Genomic DNA, 17003 nt, shown 5'->3' with positions numbered 1-17003 from the left:
ATAATATTCACAAAATGATAGACAAAGAGTAAATAATCTTTAAATAAAGCACTCATACAGTCAATGGGAAAAGTCATCCACAAGAGAGAAATTGGGAAATTCATTGGTGAAAATGGACATAAAAAATATGAAATAGAAAACTCTAGAAAGCAAGGTAAATGAAAAGCTCCTATTAAGAATCTATGAAGAGCCTGACCAGGCGGTGGCGCAGTGGATAGAGTGTCGGACTGGGATGCGGAAGGACCCAGGTTCGAGACCCCGAGGTCGCCAGCTTGAGCGCGGGCTCATCTGATTTGAGCAAAGCTCACCAGGTTGGACCCAAGGTCGCTGGCTCAAGCAAGGGGTTACTCGGTCTGCTAAAGGCCCACGGTCAAGGCACATATGAGAAAGTAATCAATGTACAACCAAGGTGTCGCAGCGAAAAACTGATGATTGATGTTTCTCATCTCTCTCCATTCCTGTCTGTCTATCCCTCTCTCTGACTCTCTCTCTCTGTCTCTGTAAAAAAAAAAAAAAAAAAAAAAGAATCTATGAAGAATAGCAACAAGATAGAGTAGACTTCTGATAAGATTGACAAAGGACACCAAGAACAATATACACTTACCAGCTCAGGGACACAGTATGATACTGTAGCCAGTCAGATGAATGGGCAAAACTCTAACAGCTGCTGTGAATGCCAAGGTCCAGAGACCAGCACTGGAGACAGGAGTGGGCTGCTGGAAGGATTACAGCCACCCTCCAATCAACAGATTTGAAAGCTCAAAGAAAAATTACTTGACCCAGCAGTGCCATATTTGCCTCAAACAAGTTTTCTCTCAGAGACTGTTGAGGTTGGAAGACACACTTTCTTTATACCTTCAGAGAAATGTATATATATAAATTTGTTCTTCTACAAGACATCTTTCTTAAATGTCAATTACCTGATAGATGGAATGGGATTAGTAAGACGTTCTATTGGTTCATTTGAGATTCTTTCTAACACATTCATGTCTTCAAATGATCAGGTATAAATTTTCCCAAATAAAAAATAAGAGTCCCAGCAATATATAAATGTAAACTGTGGATATATTTTGAGGACTATAAGTATTTACCTTGGAAAGTAATTCTGTTATAAAATTTCTTATGATAACTCACTTCCTCAGTTGCCTTATGATCATTAAACCAAAGTCTCCTCTGAATAAATAGCAAACAAAATCAGCCCCTACCCCCAATCCCAAACCCAGTCACAGCTTCATTGGACTAAGACTGCTCTCTTGACCTAGAGCTTTTCCAGTCATTTCTTGACTGATGAGCTGAGCTGGGATTTAAACTTACAGCCAGAGGGGAGCTGAGGCCAAATTCAAAGTGCTCACTGAACTCCCAGCAAAATCAAACAAAATCTCTGAAGTCTGACACTGATCATATTCTATTAATGCTCATACAGAAAATTCACCTGATCTCCAGCAAAACAGATATCAAACAGGAAGTATAAATGATAAAACAGGAGCTAGAACCAGAGGTCATGTTGAAATACAAGGTGAAATAGGTAATACAAATCTGGCCAGGGTAAATGACTGAGCTGGGAGGAGAGAGAGAAAAGCAGTTTACCAGGAAGACAAAGATTATTGGAGTGGGAAGACAGAGAGAAAATCTTCTGCTTTTCTCCAGAGCTATCCAGCTCTCCAGTTTCCAGCTCTTTCTGATTTATATTTGTGCTCCTGATTTCTGCTTGGAGGAGACAAGTATTTGTCTTACTTGGCCAACACATATTTCCATTTTTGCTTACCTAATATTTTCGTTTTTTTTTAGGTGAACAATTCTTTAATTTGTCATCATCTTATTGTGACTCTCAAAGTTCCCCATCTGTCCCTAGCCTCTCCTTCTTACTTACCAAAATGGAGAAAATTCCCCCTTTTCAACCAATACTTTACATGTACTTTCAATTCCATTTCCCTTCTGCCTTCTAAATGATTTTATTGCTTCAAATATTCCTTCTCTTTTTGGTATGATCATTCCTTCTCTTTTTGGTATGACTTCCATCTTCAGTAGGGCCTTTGAAAACAGACCTTGACATGGTGATTTGTGTGCAGAAATTTTGACGTGGGAGGGGAGCTCTCAGCAAGAAATACCAGGGAGTGGGTGAGGGAACAGGGATTGAGCAGTAGGAGAGATTAGAATGAGTGCCATGTCCAAAAGAGGCATCAGCCAACCCTATAGAGAGAGCCAGGATGGCCCTTCAGAGTTGTTGCCAACTGAAGAAAAGAACCAGAGAGTGGTTAGAGTTAGGGTGGGGGTTGGGTTAGGGTTAGGGCTGAGTGAGCTTTGAGTGCAGTGATATAAAGACACAGACTGTGAACACGGCTTTCTAGGAGATGCCAGTCGCATCAAACAGCGGCTGTTCCCTGGGCATGGGGCTTTTTGAGAGGCTCTGAAGTGACAGAGATTCCCTCTTTGACCCAAGTCTACCCTGGCTCCCTTGAACTCTTCTCAAATAGGCCTTGACTTTTAAGCCTCCATGTTTGCCCCTGCATTGTCTAATTTTACCAAGAATCTTGCCAAGCAAGTTTAACCATAATACTCCATCCTTGCTATTTGATCACTCTTGGTATCTAATCAAGCTCCTTTTCCTCCTCCTTCTTCCCCAGTGATGTCTGATCACCTGACCGGCCTTTGGTAAGAATCCTATTGGACTAATTTAGTCAGAATCCTCTCTTACTCCTGATGTTTTCTTACTGGTTGTTTCCCCTCAATTGACCCTTACTCTGCTCCTCAGTTATAAATTCTCACTTCTTATGGTATTCAGAATTGCACCAGTTTCTACTCTGACATTTGTTTTCCCCTGCTGCAACTGTTTTTCTCAATAAGCTATGTTTTTTACCAATCTAATTACTGTCCAGCTATTGTTGTTGTCTTTTTTCTTTACAAAACCCATCTTGAGTTCTCCAGGGACTGTCAGGCTGATACTGGGGTTTCAAGGCTGCTGGTTTTCAAGGCTGCTGGAGCTGCCAAGGAGGAGCTGAGAGTAGCCAACTCAAACCACCACGTGGTTCCCTTGCCTTATCAAGATTCCGTTGTTTTTCTTGAACAAATGTTCCCTAGATTGTTGCAAGTCCTTGGTTAATTTCCAGCATACTGAAAATGTTGTAATCTTTTTGTGAGTGTTCTTCTTGTTCTTATGAAGGAGAAAATTCTCAGAGGCCCTTTATTCCACCACTCCGGCAGGACTTCTGTGACTTAACATCTTGGTATTTAGACAATCTTGCTGTAAAAATCTACTGGAATAAAGCGCATTGATCCTAAAAACTAGAAACAGAGCTCATCAGTTCTTCACCAGAGTTTTGTAGCGACTTGTTCTGGTGCCACTTTCCTTGTGATATAAAAGGACAGGCAGGAGTCATGAGCATCCTTTGGAAGGAGTTAACTGATTTTAATCGCAAACCCTTCCTCAACTATGCCTCTCTTGTGAGAACAGAACGTGTAATGTCTATCAATGGCTAAGGGACTGTCCCATTATATCTCCACTGAAAAGTCTGGATCATATATTCCAAGGCTTTCGAGTCCTCCAGCTCTTCAGAATAACTCCCCACCTCATTAAATCCATTTCTTCTAGACAAGTAGACTATATTGTTTAAATCTCTTCCAAAAAGGTCTTGGATTGGAGAGATGCTCATGGGCGATACACATCAAGATAAACTGTGTTACTTGACATATTTTCAGCCTTTGTTTAGATACTTCCAACTACCTGAACGGCAGGAATAGGACCTAGAGCAGGGGTCTCAAACTCCACTCAGCATGTGGGCCGCAGAGCAAGATCACAGCTGTTCCGCAGGCCGCACTAGGTCTACAAAAGGCAACTGTTACGCAACACTTTTCTCACTGCAGTTGAAAACAAAAAAAAATCAGTACAACAAGCCCAATCGTACATGCAGTTTACTCAGTGTCACAAAACGACCAGAAACTGTAGTTCGCATCACAACTGCTGTTAACTAAGCTAATATCTAGCTAGGATGCTAGAGAAATGAAAAATACAAGTAGGCCCCTAGGCTTACTTAATTTTATCCAAAATATTTTGAACTTCGTGGATTAGTCTGCGGGCTGCACAAAATTGTTCGGCGGGCTGCATGCGGCCCGCGGGCCGCGAGTTTGAGACCCCTGACCTAGACCCCGTGTGCAGTGACTCATTTGTCTTCTGCCTTACCCCTAAGTACGTGCTTTTTCACAGTTGATTACTCACTGAAATTCTCATTAGATGAAATACTTCAGTAACATTTCCCACATGCTTTGACATTTTTTTGAAAAAAAAAAGGGGGGGTTACTTTTCTATTAGGTTAATTCCACCCCAAGGTACTTGCACAAGTAGTGTAGTTCTGGCCTTTGACGTTATCTTCCTGAATGTTCTCAGACTGCTCACTCAGGCAAACTGTAGACACATGGTCTCATTCAATCTTGCGCTATCTTTACCAAATCAAATCTGTAAAGTTCACTTGCAATTTAATATATTGTTTTTGAGTCATCTTGACATTTTGACTTCATAAGTGTAAACTGAAAAGTGGATTTGCTGGAAATTTGTTTTTAAAAATAAAACAACATTTACCAGATCCCTGATCTACAGATGCTTTATAAAATTAGGCAATGCTTATGAGGTAATGCTGCTGAAAGAAAATTAAAAAAAAGAAATTTATCTCTAATATTTCTAAAGCATATGAAAGAATAAGACCGTGTTTAATAGGAACAGAAAATTATACAAAGAATAGTGTGAATTATTAGCATCACATCCAATTTTTTAAAAGGGAGGCAAAGAATATAATCTAATGCTTAAAAAGTAACAATGTTTAGCGTTGTGGAAAGAACTGAAGAGCAGCTTTTTTTGTTTTAAAGGTATAAATATTGTAATAAGTAAGCTTTGGGGTACAGTGAGCTTATATTTTAAAACCAATGCATATTATTTTTAATTACTAGAACCTTTGAATATTTTACAACAAATGACATCTTATTTAATAGAAACACCGCAAGTTGAAATTTTCCTTGAGCATAACTTTTATTAGTGAGTTAAACAGTCTACAGTTGTCTTGCTGTTGAATGGAATTACGATGTGATGCATTCCATCACTTCTGTTTGATTAGCCATTAGGTATACCCGTGCATGCTGGCATTCAGAGGTAAACAGAATGGCTAACTAGAAGTGAAAAGCAACTTTGTGTGCGATTACATCAGACATTCTAAGGCTAAGTTTTGACAGTTATGAGAAGTATTTTGGAGGATAGGATATCTGAGAACTGTGAAGGTAGACTGGGTACTGAATATTAGGAGAGTATGATGAACTTTGTTAGGTGAGGAAAATGGTACTGTGACTACTTTTTAGACATGCGTACTAAAGTATGTAGTGGTGAGATGTTGTCGTTGCTGAGGGGAACCAGGAGGCAGCCAGTGTGCAGAGTGGCCTCTGAGAGGAGTCCGACATGGCTGGTTCTAACAAGTTCAGGCTGAACCAGCCGCCAGAGGACGGCATCTCTTCAGCCCCAACACCAGTTCCTGTTGGTCTTGTCCTGGGACATGTCCACGTGTCTCCATGGTGTTCTGGTCAAATCCAGGTGGCTCAAGGACCAGCACACCAGCTCTGCCCTGGACAGTGCGTTCTATAACTGAATGTAGACCTGGCGTGGAGGATTAGACTATCCATTGAAAACATATGATTGATCATGGACCAAGAGTCACTGGAGCTGGGTGAATGGATTCAAAAGAAAGCTTACAGACACAGACAGCAGTATGGTGCTTATCAGAGGGAACGGAGGGTGGGGGGTGTAGGAGAGGACAGAGCAGAGAGAAATGGTGATGGAAGGAGACTTGACTTGGGGTGGTGAGCACACAGTACAATCTACAGATGATGTATTATAGAATTGCATACTTGAAATCTATGTAATTTTATTAAACAATATCATGCCAATAAATTCAATAAAAATGTAAAGCAAAAGAATCCTGTAGAAGCCCATGATGCCCCTAACAGACATGTTGAACACTGTTCAGAAGTGGATGAGATAGTTTCCGGGAGTTGGGCTCAGACAGTTAAACTGTGGGCTCCCAGAAGTCCCTGTAGTGCAGGCTGAGCTTGTCTCAGCCTGGAAAGGTATATAGCACATGCTCTCTGTCTGGCAGGCCGTTGAATGCAGGACTTAGAGAACGTAGGCTACCTGCAGCAGCCTTGGGGGTCCAGGCTGACGTCCCAGACTGGCTGCACACGAGCATTTCCAAACAAGTAGTGTGCACGTGTTCAGCTCTATGGAAGGCCAAGTGGCATTTGAGCACTTGGACCCAAGCCCAGAGGTACAGAAGAAGTATGCCTGCAAGACTAAAACAAAATAATAAGTAGATTTACCACTTTTTTCCCCCACAACATCCACAACACATTTGCCACAGGTGGCCCTGATGGATTTGCAAATATTTGGAATCTATTTAATAAAAAAGCGACCGACCGTGCCAGTTTCATGGATACTTCACCAGAATCATATCACTTGCCTTCAGCAACGATGGGACTACACTTGCAATAGTGTTGTCATAGGTATATGAAAAGGGTGACAGGGAGCATCCTGAGAATGGCATCTTGATTCGTCAAGTGACGGATGCAGAGACAAAACTGAAGTTCATCTGACTGATTAATTCATGAAAGTAGTTTCTCTAAGGGAAGGTTGGTTGTGCTTCCTAGGAACGCATGCTTCTCCCCTAAGGCACAGTTAGAACCATTGCGAATACGTTGCGCAGTATGTGGGTTTCTCTGCTTTCTGTCGTACAAGAGCGGGTCCGTGAGCCCTTTCACACTGCTTTGTGCAGAGAGGAGTCTTTCTGGCTTTTATGTCTGCTATTCACTCTCAAATACTTTAACAGAAGAAAACTGATAGAAGCAAATATGGTAAAAATATTAACCATTTTAAAATCTACATGATGGATGTATAAGTATTTGTGATTTCATTTTCTTTACTCTTTTATATATTTAAAAGTTACAATGACAATTAAAAATTCTCTTGTAGCTCAAAGAAAGCAGAGATTTTGCAACCACCAACGGACCACATGAATTAGCAAAATGATTTCTAAATTACTTTTCTCAGTTTTATTGTACAATTTTAAAATCTCTAAAATATAAATTAAATATTTAATTAATTGTATGCTTTTAAAGAAATTGATTATAAAGGACTATAACTAAAAAAACCTTTTCTCCTCTTTTGCATTCCTTTATTCTATATTTTCTTTCTTTTTTCTTTGTTACTTGGTATTGATAAATAAGATAACACAGATAAGAAGTAGATGTAAATTTATGCCAAGATGAAGTAAAGTAGAGGCAGGAATGAGGTTAGTGCTCAAAAAGCAGTCTTACATACCGAACACCCCCCAGCCAAGGGCCACAGATTCCTCTCTTAGTGTTCTAACTTTATTTAAAGAACAGAATATGAACAGATAGATCGTGTAAGCGTTCATCAAGGGAGGCAAATCATTTATCCAGAAGAAGCACAGTCATTTTCAATTTGAAGTTTACACTAAACAGATCGGATCCTGTGTGATGTAATGAGCAAAACACTAAACAGTAGGCTTAGGATAATTAAAGCTAGGAGTTCTATGGAAATCCAGTCAGTTGTCATCATCCAAAAATGATAAGTGAAAATAAACTAACTGGGGACAAATGTCACAGTATCATTGAGGTAAGCAGCACCTCAGTGACCTTGGGAGATGTTTAGACTATCTTGAACGAACCTTTGTAACCAGTTTCAAGAACCACAATGGAGCTGATGAGTTTTGAAAGTAGACTCATAAGAATGCTTTAAATAATGTACACTAGCAGATGTGTATGGGCAAGAATGGCTTTTTTTTGTTTTGTTTTTTACATAGACAAAGAGAGAGTCAGAGAGAGGGATAGATAGGGACAGACAGACAGGAACGGAGAGAGAGATGAGAGGCATCAATCATCAGTTTTTCGTTGCGACACCTTAGTTGTTCATTGATTGCTTTCTCATATGTGCCTTGACCGGGGGCCTTCAGCAGACTGAATAACAACCCCTTGCTTGAGCCAGTGACCTTGGGTCCAAGATGGTGAGCTTTGCTCAAGCCAGATGAGCCCATGCTCAACCTGGCTACCTTAGGGTCTCGAACATGGGTCCTTCCGCATCCCAGTTCAATGCTCTATCCACTGCACCACTCCGCCACCATCTGGCCAGGCAGGATGCTTTTTTTTTGAGGATAGGGTTTGTAAGGTATCAGAAGGAGCTTTGATTCAGAAAAAATTAAGAGCCACTGATTTGTAGAAGTAGAGAGATTGCACAAATGGTCTAAGTAACTTTTTCTTAATGAGTTTTTCAAAAATATATACAGTGAGTTTTGAGATTGTGTTCCCTGCCTACTTCTCAGAATGAAAATTCTGTATGGCCACTAAAGAAAGAAAACATATACTCTATGACTCAGCTCTTGACCTCCTCTTATGAAAGTTGAAGTGCTGATTCAGGAATAATTAGTAAAGAAGTCTATTTTGAACATGCTTGCAGGTAAGCCCTGGGAGTCTTCCTAGGAAAGATAAAGATTTTTATGAAAAACAATTTTTAATGTATTCCACATGAAATAAAATAAAAAGTTTATGTAATGTGTTAATAAGTTTAACATGAGTATTTTTAAGGCAGGGGTAATAAAAACCTTACGTGGAACATCACAAAAGAAAAGTTGAATAAGTCATCTATAGGCTAGCTTTTTCCTGGACTACAATTTTTTCATAGACTGCAATTTCCTGATACAATATGCTATGGTAAATGGCTTGCAAAATGTATTCCTCTGTAACTAAGATAACTTGCTGACTTGGGCCACTAACTATAAATAAATTAAAGGTTTTTATTCTGGCAATTGTCAGACCAGAAGTTTCTTAAGGTCTTGGCTAGATCATAGGTATAAAAATGTATTATGGGCCCTGGAGGGTTGGCTCAAAGCGGTAGAGCACTGGCCTGGTATGTGGAAGTCCTGGATTCGATTCCCGGCCAAGGCACACAGGAGAAGCGCCCATCTGCTTCTCCACTCTTCCCCCTCTCCTTTCTCTCTCTCTCTTCCCCTCCTGCACCCAAGACTCCATTGGAGCAAAATCAGCCCGGGCACTGAGGACAGCTCCATGGCCTCCACCTCAGGTGCTAGAATGGCTCTGGTTGCAGCAGAGCAACACCCCAGAGGGGTGAGGGGTCGAGCATCGCCCCCTGGTGGGCATGCCGGGTGGGTCCTGGTTGGGCACATGCGGGAGTCTGTCTCTCTGCCTCCCCACTTCTCACTTTAGAAAAAAAAATGTATTATGCATCTTGTGTGTGTATATATACATAAATTAATATTTTATATATTTTTATATATTGATAAATATATATCAAGAATATATACACAAGTATTTTGTATATATATTAAGGTCTTAATAATTTTCTTAATATATATGAAATATTACATATGTATATATGAAATATTAATTTATAAATACATATATAATTATTTATACATACATATGTATATATACCATCTATATATTCATATATATAAAATATATACATGTATATCCCAGAAAGATTAAATAACTTAATAAAGATCCTACACTGTCTGCAAATGGTAGAGTTGGGATTCAAATCAAGATAGAATAACCACTAAGCTAGGCTCCCCCCACCTGCAATGATACAATCATGTTATTTGTTTATTAAAAATATAGCCTTTCCATTTCCTGTGTCTGGTAAAGGAGAATACATCTATTTAACTCAAAATACAATTCAATCATTAAAAAGCAAGTTAATATTAAAAAAAAGGAATATCTATTCTTATTACTAAGCGATCAAGAGCATTTGAACAGTGAACATTTTATTTAAGGTTTCACAACTGAGAGAAGTCTTGAGCAGCTCATGTAATAGCTAAATGTTTGCTTTTACTCAGCTACTGTCTAAGTGTAGGAAGTACTGCTTCATTTGCGCATGATTAAGAGAGTTCACTTAAGTGGTTTATTCGTCTTCACTCTCAAAGTTTTCCAGCCAGCTTTATGACTGTTTACTCCAGAATTGACACAGCACCTTTGCTCTAGGAATTTATCCCAATGAAATTATTTACGAAAAACAATAAAACTGTATTCATGAAACTACACAGGAAGAAGGGTATAAAGAGGGACAAATAAAAGGTGATGAAAAATGATTTGACTTTGGGTGATGGGTACACAACATAATCAACAGTTCAAATACTATAGAAATGTTCGCCTGAAACCTATGTACTCTTATTGATTAATGTCACCCTGTTAAAAGTAATTTTCTAAATAAAATAAAATAATAAAAAAGAAAACATGAAAGGAAAAGACCTCCAAGGGTTTTATACTACCGGAGATAAAGACAGCTCTATCAAAACAATGGAATATTAGAAAAATATTATAAATAATTATAAATCTTCTGTAAAATTATGATAAATGTCTAATTGTCAAGAGAAGGTAGAAATACACTAATTTATAAACATACATTTAAAATCTGTTATAATTTTAACTATTAAAAATATATACTACTTATAAAAGTAAAAGTGAAAAATGGAAAGAGTCATATTATATTGGAATTATAAACATTTTGTTATCTTTTCTTAATCTTGTCATTTTTATCTTTCCAATGAATATTTGAAAATTCTTTGACAAGTTTCTGGATTTTCATTAGAGGTTTTGAGGATTTCATTGCTCATTAACAGACTTCAAATACTGGATCCCCTACTCATCAATGGAATAATTTGTACCGATTGATCAACTTTTCTATATTGTATTTTTTTCTTGCTGAAGATGGAGAAAATAGCACCTAGGTTTTTCGTTTGTTTGGGGTTTTTCTTTATTTTTTTTCTTTTTTGCTTTAGCCATAGGAAAAGAGGAAATTAACATTAAGTTAAATAATGCCAGATGAAAACAATTTAAGAACCTTTTGTTTTACTCATCTAAATTATTTATTTCATTCTGATCAGCAAGCATTTTGAATACTCTTCTAATGTATCAGGTGATGCATAAGACTCAGTTAAATTAATTAAATCAGTTGCTCATTTGAATGCAGTGTGGAAAATGCTATGAAGGAAAAATACAGATTCAGTGCTAAAAAGCAAGTCTACAGGGTGAGAAAGGACATTGTAAAAGAATGAGGAACCATTTACTCTTTAGAAAATATTTCTTTTCTTTTGTGAAAATATATCATTTTTTATAAGATTCTTACTTGTTAAACCAATGTTTATGCAGGCTAAAATACTCATTAGTATACTAATCAAACATTAAGCAGAGGGCTGCTGTTTATCTACTTGTTTGTTTTAGGGACTAAAACACAATCTACTTATTATTAGTCTTAGCTCTAGAGAAATAATCAACACATCTGATTTTAAAAAAGATAAAATTGGGAAAATTTGGGTGAAAAGCATCCTGTACTAAGTTAATTTGAAGGTGAGAAAGAAGTCTTGATCATTGGACCAAGACAATCTCAATATAAAACAATATAATCATAAAAGACTTGAGGTCCAATTAAAATAAAGTTGAGCCTAACCTGGTGGTGGCACAGTGGATGGAGTGTCGGCCTCAGACACAGAGGACCCAGGTTTGACCCTGAGGTCGCCAGCTTGAGCACGGGCTCATCCAGCTTGAGCGTGGGCTCACCAGCTTTAGTGCACAGTCACTGGCTTAAGTGTGGGATTATAGACATGATCCCATGGTTGCTGGCTTGAAGCCCAAGGTTGCTGGCTTGAACAAGGGGTCATTCACTTTGCTGTAGCCCATTGGTCAAGGCACATATGAGGAAGCAGTCAATGAACAACTAAGGAGCTGCAATGAAGAATTGCTGTTTCTCATCTTTCTCCCTTCCTGTCTCTCTCTCTCTCACTAAAAAACAATCTTGAAATGGGTACAGTTTAATCTCATTCAACCATTTGTGATGTGAACTCATTACTGAGCACCTCTTATATGTCAGGCACTCAGTTTGCACATGTTGTAAATGAGGATGGATAATATATAACATGACATACAGCACAGTATGATCCTAGGGAAAATGCAGTTAAATGGGAGCCCCAAAGCAGGGCACTTAGTCCACATTTGATAGAATGGTTTGAGATCTTTCTGGAAACGTGTCCTGTCAGCTGAGACTTGAAGAAAAAGGAGCGAGTGGAGTGGGCGCTCCTGACAGGAGGAAACGGTGTGTGTGAAAAACCAGAGGAACAGAGAATGCAGTACTTTCGAGCCACTGAAAGTTGTTTCTCTTGGCTTGAGGAGATGACGGTGGATGGGGTGGAGTCAGCGAGGAGCCATTGATGAGGGCAGCACGGGCCAGGCTAGCGAGCCTGAGGCCGGGTCAGGATTTAGTTGAAGAGCAATGGGGAACGGTAGGAAGGTCTTACACACGGGAGGATCTGATCAGAGATGTGTCTGGGAAGATCACTTCGCAGGACTGTGAAGAAGAGATTGTTAGGAAAGGCGCTGGAGGCGATGGGACCAGAGGAGCCTGCTCACGGAGCTCAGAGGAGGGGGATGGAGACCTGCCTGCTTCAGGGAACCCTCAGTGTGTCATCCAAGAACCTGAACTCCCACATGTCATTTCCCCTCAAATGATAGGATCTTCCACGTACAGGCACATAAATACAATTGTCAGAGGCTATTGGGATCTGTACTAAACACACAGATAAATTTGAAAGTGTCTAATTCTGACTCCCTCCCCAAGGAGAGTGCCAGGAACGTCCCTTCTTGAGGATGGAGAGAGAAAGAAGCACTGTGTGCTTTTCTATCTAATGCTTAAGCTCAGGACTCTTAAATGAAAGAACTGTATGCTTTTCTATGTAATGCTTAAGCTCAGTACTCTTATAATGAAAGAACTGTATGCTTTTCTATCTTAACACTTAAGCTCAGGACTGTTATGATGAAGGGATTGGATTCTCCCTCACCATCTTTGAGATAATCTGAGGATCCACAAGGAGACTAACTTAGACCTAGGGGCCATTTCCTGCTCTGAAGTTTCATTTGACTATAATTAGGATAAAAACTATTTCCAAACAAATGTAAATCATAGAACTTAACCAGTGGTGAGATTCAAATGATTTAACAACCGGTTCTCTGTCCTAATGACTGTTTTAAGTATAAAAATATATATATATATACTACAAGGTAGTTTATTATTTCATGCATTTAATAGTTAAATAAGAATAAAAGAGATATACAAAACTATATTATGTATTGTAAGAGTTTTAAAATATTAATGAAAAAATATTAAATAATACCTGACAAAAACAATAAAACTGTCATTTAAGATATTTCTATATTGGTACTTGACTGGTATCCTCACTTGCAATTTATTTTACCTATGGTTGGCATGAACATGACTACGGGCGCTTAGAATATGCTGTTGCACAGATGAATGTTAACAAAGAGTAAGGAATGGAAATTTGTGATTTTCACATTAGGCGGCTGCCCAGGTGCCCACCTTAGAGAGAAGGCTGATTACAAGTGCCATTTTAACAACTGGTTTGCTGAACTCAACAATAAATTAGGAGTCGGTTCTGGCGAACCAGTGTGAACTGGCTGAACCCCACCACTCTACTGAACTGTTTGAATACCGTCAGTACACATTAGTCACGTGTGGGAAAGCCACAGGGTCACAGCAGTGAGGCAGTCACACTCTGTCCCCTCTCTCCCTGTCACTTTGGTTACACACCACATTCCACATCTGTGGGCTGTGAACATGCTGGCTTCACAATCCAGCAAGATGTCAGCGAACTTGGAGAGAGAAAGAAGGGTCCCAATCCCAGCTCTGCTGCCCATTCGAAGTTCGTTGCTTCATTTGAATATTAAATATTTAATTTCTTGAAATGAAGTAGCAGGACTAAGTTTTCTTACATTTTTTTTCTAGCTAGAAATCATGGTTTCATGAGTCATATAGAACATCAGACTCCCAGACTGGGAAGAACAGTGAAATGAGCACAGATACAGGATATTAGAACAATGATTAAGAAAAAACAGAGCTTATCAAATAACCACATCTCCTGCTTCCTAGACAGTGGGGTGATCTTTCCTGAGGCCCGGGCGTCAGCAGCCCTGGGGAGGCTGCACTGAACTCAGGTCTCCTCCGCCAGGGCCACTCTCTCCCCTCTGCCAAGACCTGATCCGTAGTTGAGGTTTGGCCTGTGCCAGCACACTGACCTTTCCTCCCGACAGGCGTTCGCAATGGATCCAGCCTCTGTCCCTGGAGGGGCTTGAGGAGCATCAAGGGTCTGGATGGGCTCCTAGTTTGTGTTGGAGTCTCCCAACTTGAATCAAAAATATTGAAACTTAAAAAATGAGCAACCCTTCTAAAGCTATTGAATCTTAAAATTAAACATCTCCAGATAATCTTAGACGTGTGATATTTGGGTGCATTTGCACAAGGTTGGGACCCATCAGGACACAAATATCTACCTTCAAAGGTTAATAGAAGAGAGTTTAAAAAGGTTAGGAATCAATGAGGTGGCAAAGGACCCATGGACTAACCTCAGCAGACAAGCTGTGCCTCTCTAGGGCCGTGGCTGGGAAGCCTCCTACAGAGCCTGGGCCATGCAGCAGGAAGGCAGCCTCTTCCAAACCACGCTCTATGGGCTCGAATATCAGAACTCTTTCCTCTACTCTTCAGTCCCTTTCATTCCCTATCAGTGTCTCCTTTTGGTTAAGCCCAACCGGAAGCCAGAGGACCACAGGCCCCGGGTGAATTTGGAGACCAGCATCTAGGGAACATAGAGCAGAGTGAAGAAGAGCAGAGAGCAGACCCAAAGGGGCAGCTGGAGAATTTCCAATGGGACGGACACCTGGGTTCACAACCTGTGGGATCAGCTCTCTCCTGAGGGCTATTCAAAACTCAGGTGTACCGGGAGTTCGCGTAGGACTGAAAAAAAGGGAAAGAAATAGGCTGTGAGATTGAAGGTTAAGAAGGGGGTGGGGAAGCCTAAGGAGGGAACCATACATCAAACCTGGAGACCAGGTAGAGCGACCGAAAGACAGAGGTGTTGGAGGAAGACAGAGGGTTGGCCTCGTTATTCTGGAACGGGCCTCAACATCACCGGCCTTCTGTCTCACAGTCACTTACTCATTGATCTTACTACTAAACAGGATACTGGGTTCTGGGAAGACTCCCGTAGGCAAAGCATGTACATACAAAACTCAAGGTCATCTGTAAAGCAACAGCAGGAATAAATTGTCATAGGCCACATTGAATAATGTACAAAAATTTTAGTTTTACAGTATTTTCTCTAACACAGCTTTTATTTGGATCTTCTACTCCACAGAAAATGTAATCTTACTCATTTTGGGATAAATACAGTAATTTTGGTATTTAAAATTTGTTGAATTCAGGAGTGGCTGTTCTCTCTTTATCCTCAGAGCAGTATCTAAGTTTCTGAAAGTGTGTATAATAATACTAAGTCCGGGAATTTGTCTTTGGATCTTTGGGTGACGCTCTGGGCCATGCTGTCATTCAGTGTGATGTGCAGTTTTCTCTGGCCCCCAGGTATGACCTGGCTCTTGATGAAAGATAGACAGGCTCTTTACCCTCACGAGGACATGTAAGATCCTACAGGGTGGCAGGGAGATTTCTGTCCTACAGGTTGATCTACTCCCTCCTGTACCATTGCAAGGAGCATTTCTTCATGGTTTGCTATGGCAATCAGATGAGAAATCAAGGCAAGTAGCTTTTATAGTTTAGTCCCCAAGTTTGAAAGAATAGGGCTCTGTCATCAGGCCTTCGACCCCATCATGAACTCCCACTGGTTCAGGAGCAGAGGGTTGCCTCCCCATCTTTAATAACCTCTTCTCTTCCTTATCTCAGAGGCTCTTCCTTCACATGGGGAAGATGGATCCAGTGGTGAGCAGCCATGAGAACCGAATGAACACTCTTGCCAATTTTTTATTCTAATATCTAGAATGCAGCAATCTTAAAGTTAATAGACAAGAATTAGACATCATTGTTTTCCATTTTCTCCACTGGGGGCCTCTCCCTCTCTCTGTTGACCTAATGTAGTCTAATCCCCGAGTAGAAGAAGTCATTGAATTAAAGGCTGGTAACAAGAAATGTGTGTATGGTGGTGGGGTGGACAGCAAATATAGGACAGATGACATTGTGAAGCAGAGGAAATTTGTTCTTAAATCTTTAGCACTACATTTTAAAACTTGTATAACAGAATGTTGTGCTTTTGTGACTTCTCTATAGCCTTTCTTCTAAAATCTATTTTCATAAATTTACTGATAAATACATTTAATTCAGTATTCTTTCTACATGTATTTTGACATAAAACCAGAAAATTTTAAAACAAAGGAATAATGTTTCATTAAATTTTGCTATCAATAAGTGAAATAGATGATGGCATTTTGGATCTAAAGAAGAGGTCATTCTCTCTTATATCATTTAAATCACTATATATCAAATTGCTTAATATTAAGAAACTTTTAGCATCCAGAATGAACTGTAGTAGGTAACTTTAAAGGAAAAATTTATCTTTCTAATAACATTATTTTTATCAAATCATTGATATGAGAATACTGTATAACAATCCTGGAAGGAAATCCAAATTTTCTAAGTTGAAGGAATTAAAATATAGTATATTGCAATATATATGTACTTTTAATTTCTCTTAATATACCAAATGAATATATATATAGGTATATATATACTTTCAATATGAAAAGTATACAAGTATGTATATGTTATGTTGTTATAAACATATGCATATAGTCTATAATTTATACATAATTATATTAAAATTACATATCTATTTATTTCCCAATACATGTTTTTCAAATTATAGGACTTAAGAATATTAAGGTAACATGACCTATTAAATGCCTTCCCAGATGGGAGGCTATTACCAGACGCTGACAAAGTTTTCTCTGAAGGGTCAATTAGTAAGCATTTCAGGCTTTGCATGCTATAGTCTTTGTCACAACTACTAAACTTGGTCATTGTAATACAAAAGCTGCTATAGATGATACATATGTGATAAGCATTTCTTTGTCCAATACTACTTCATTTA

At 39.2% G+C, this 17003-nt stretch overlaps 1 protein-coding gene and 1 pseudogene across 1 annotated transcript in view; both read left to right on the top strand.

The window, feature by feature from the left end:
- VIP (vasoactive intestinal peptide) overlaps positions 1-17003 on the top strand; it is a 45028-nt gene that overhangs the window by 14646 nt on the left and 13379 nt on the right. The window lies entirely within an intron of this gene.
- LOC136398132 (mitotic checkpoint protein BUB3-like) lies at positions 5438-6624 on the top strand (annotated as a pseudogene).

Source organism: Saccopteryx leptura, chromosome 3, assembly GCF_036850995.1.
Source record: "Saccopteryx leptura isolate mSacLep1 chromosome 3, mSacLep1_pri_phased_curated, whole genome shotgun sequence".
NCBI classification, from domain to species: domain Eukaryota; kingdom Metazoa; phylum Chordata; class Mammalia; order Chiroptera; family Emballonuridae; genus Saccopteryx; species Saccopteryx leptura.
The sequence above is the reverse complement of the archived record's forward strand: the minus strand, read 5'-3'. Positions and strand labels throughout refer to the sequence as shown.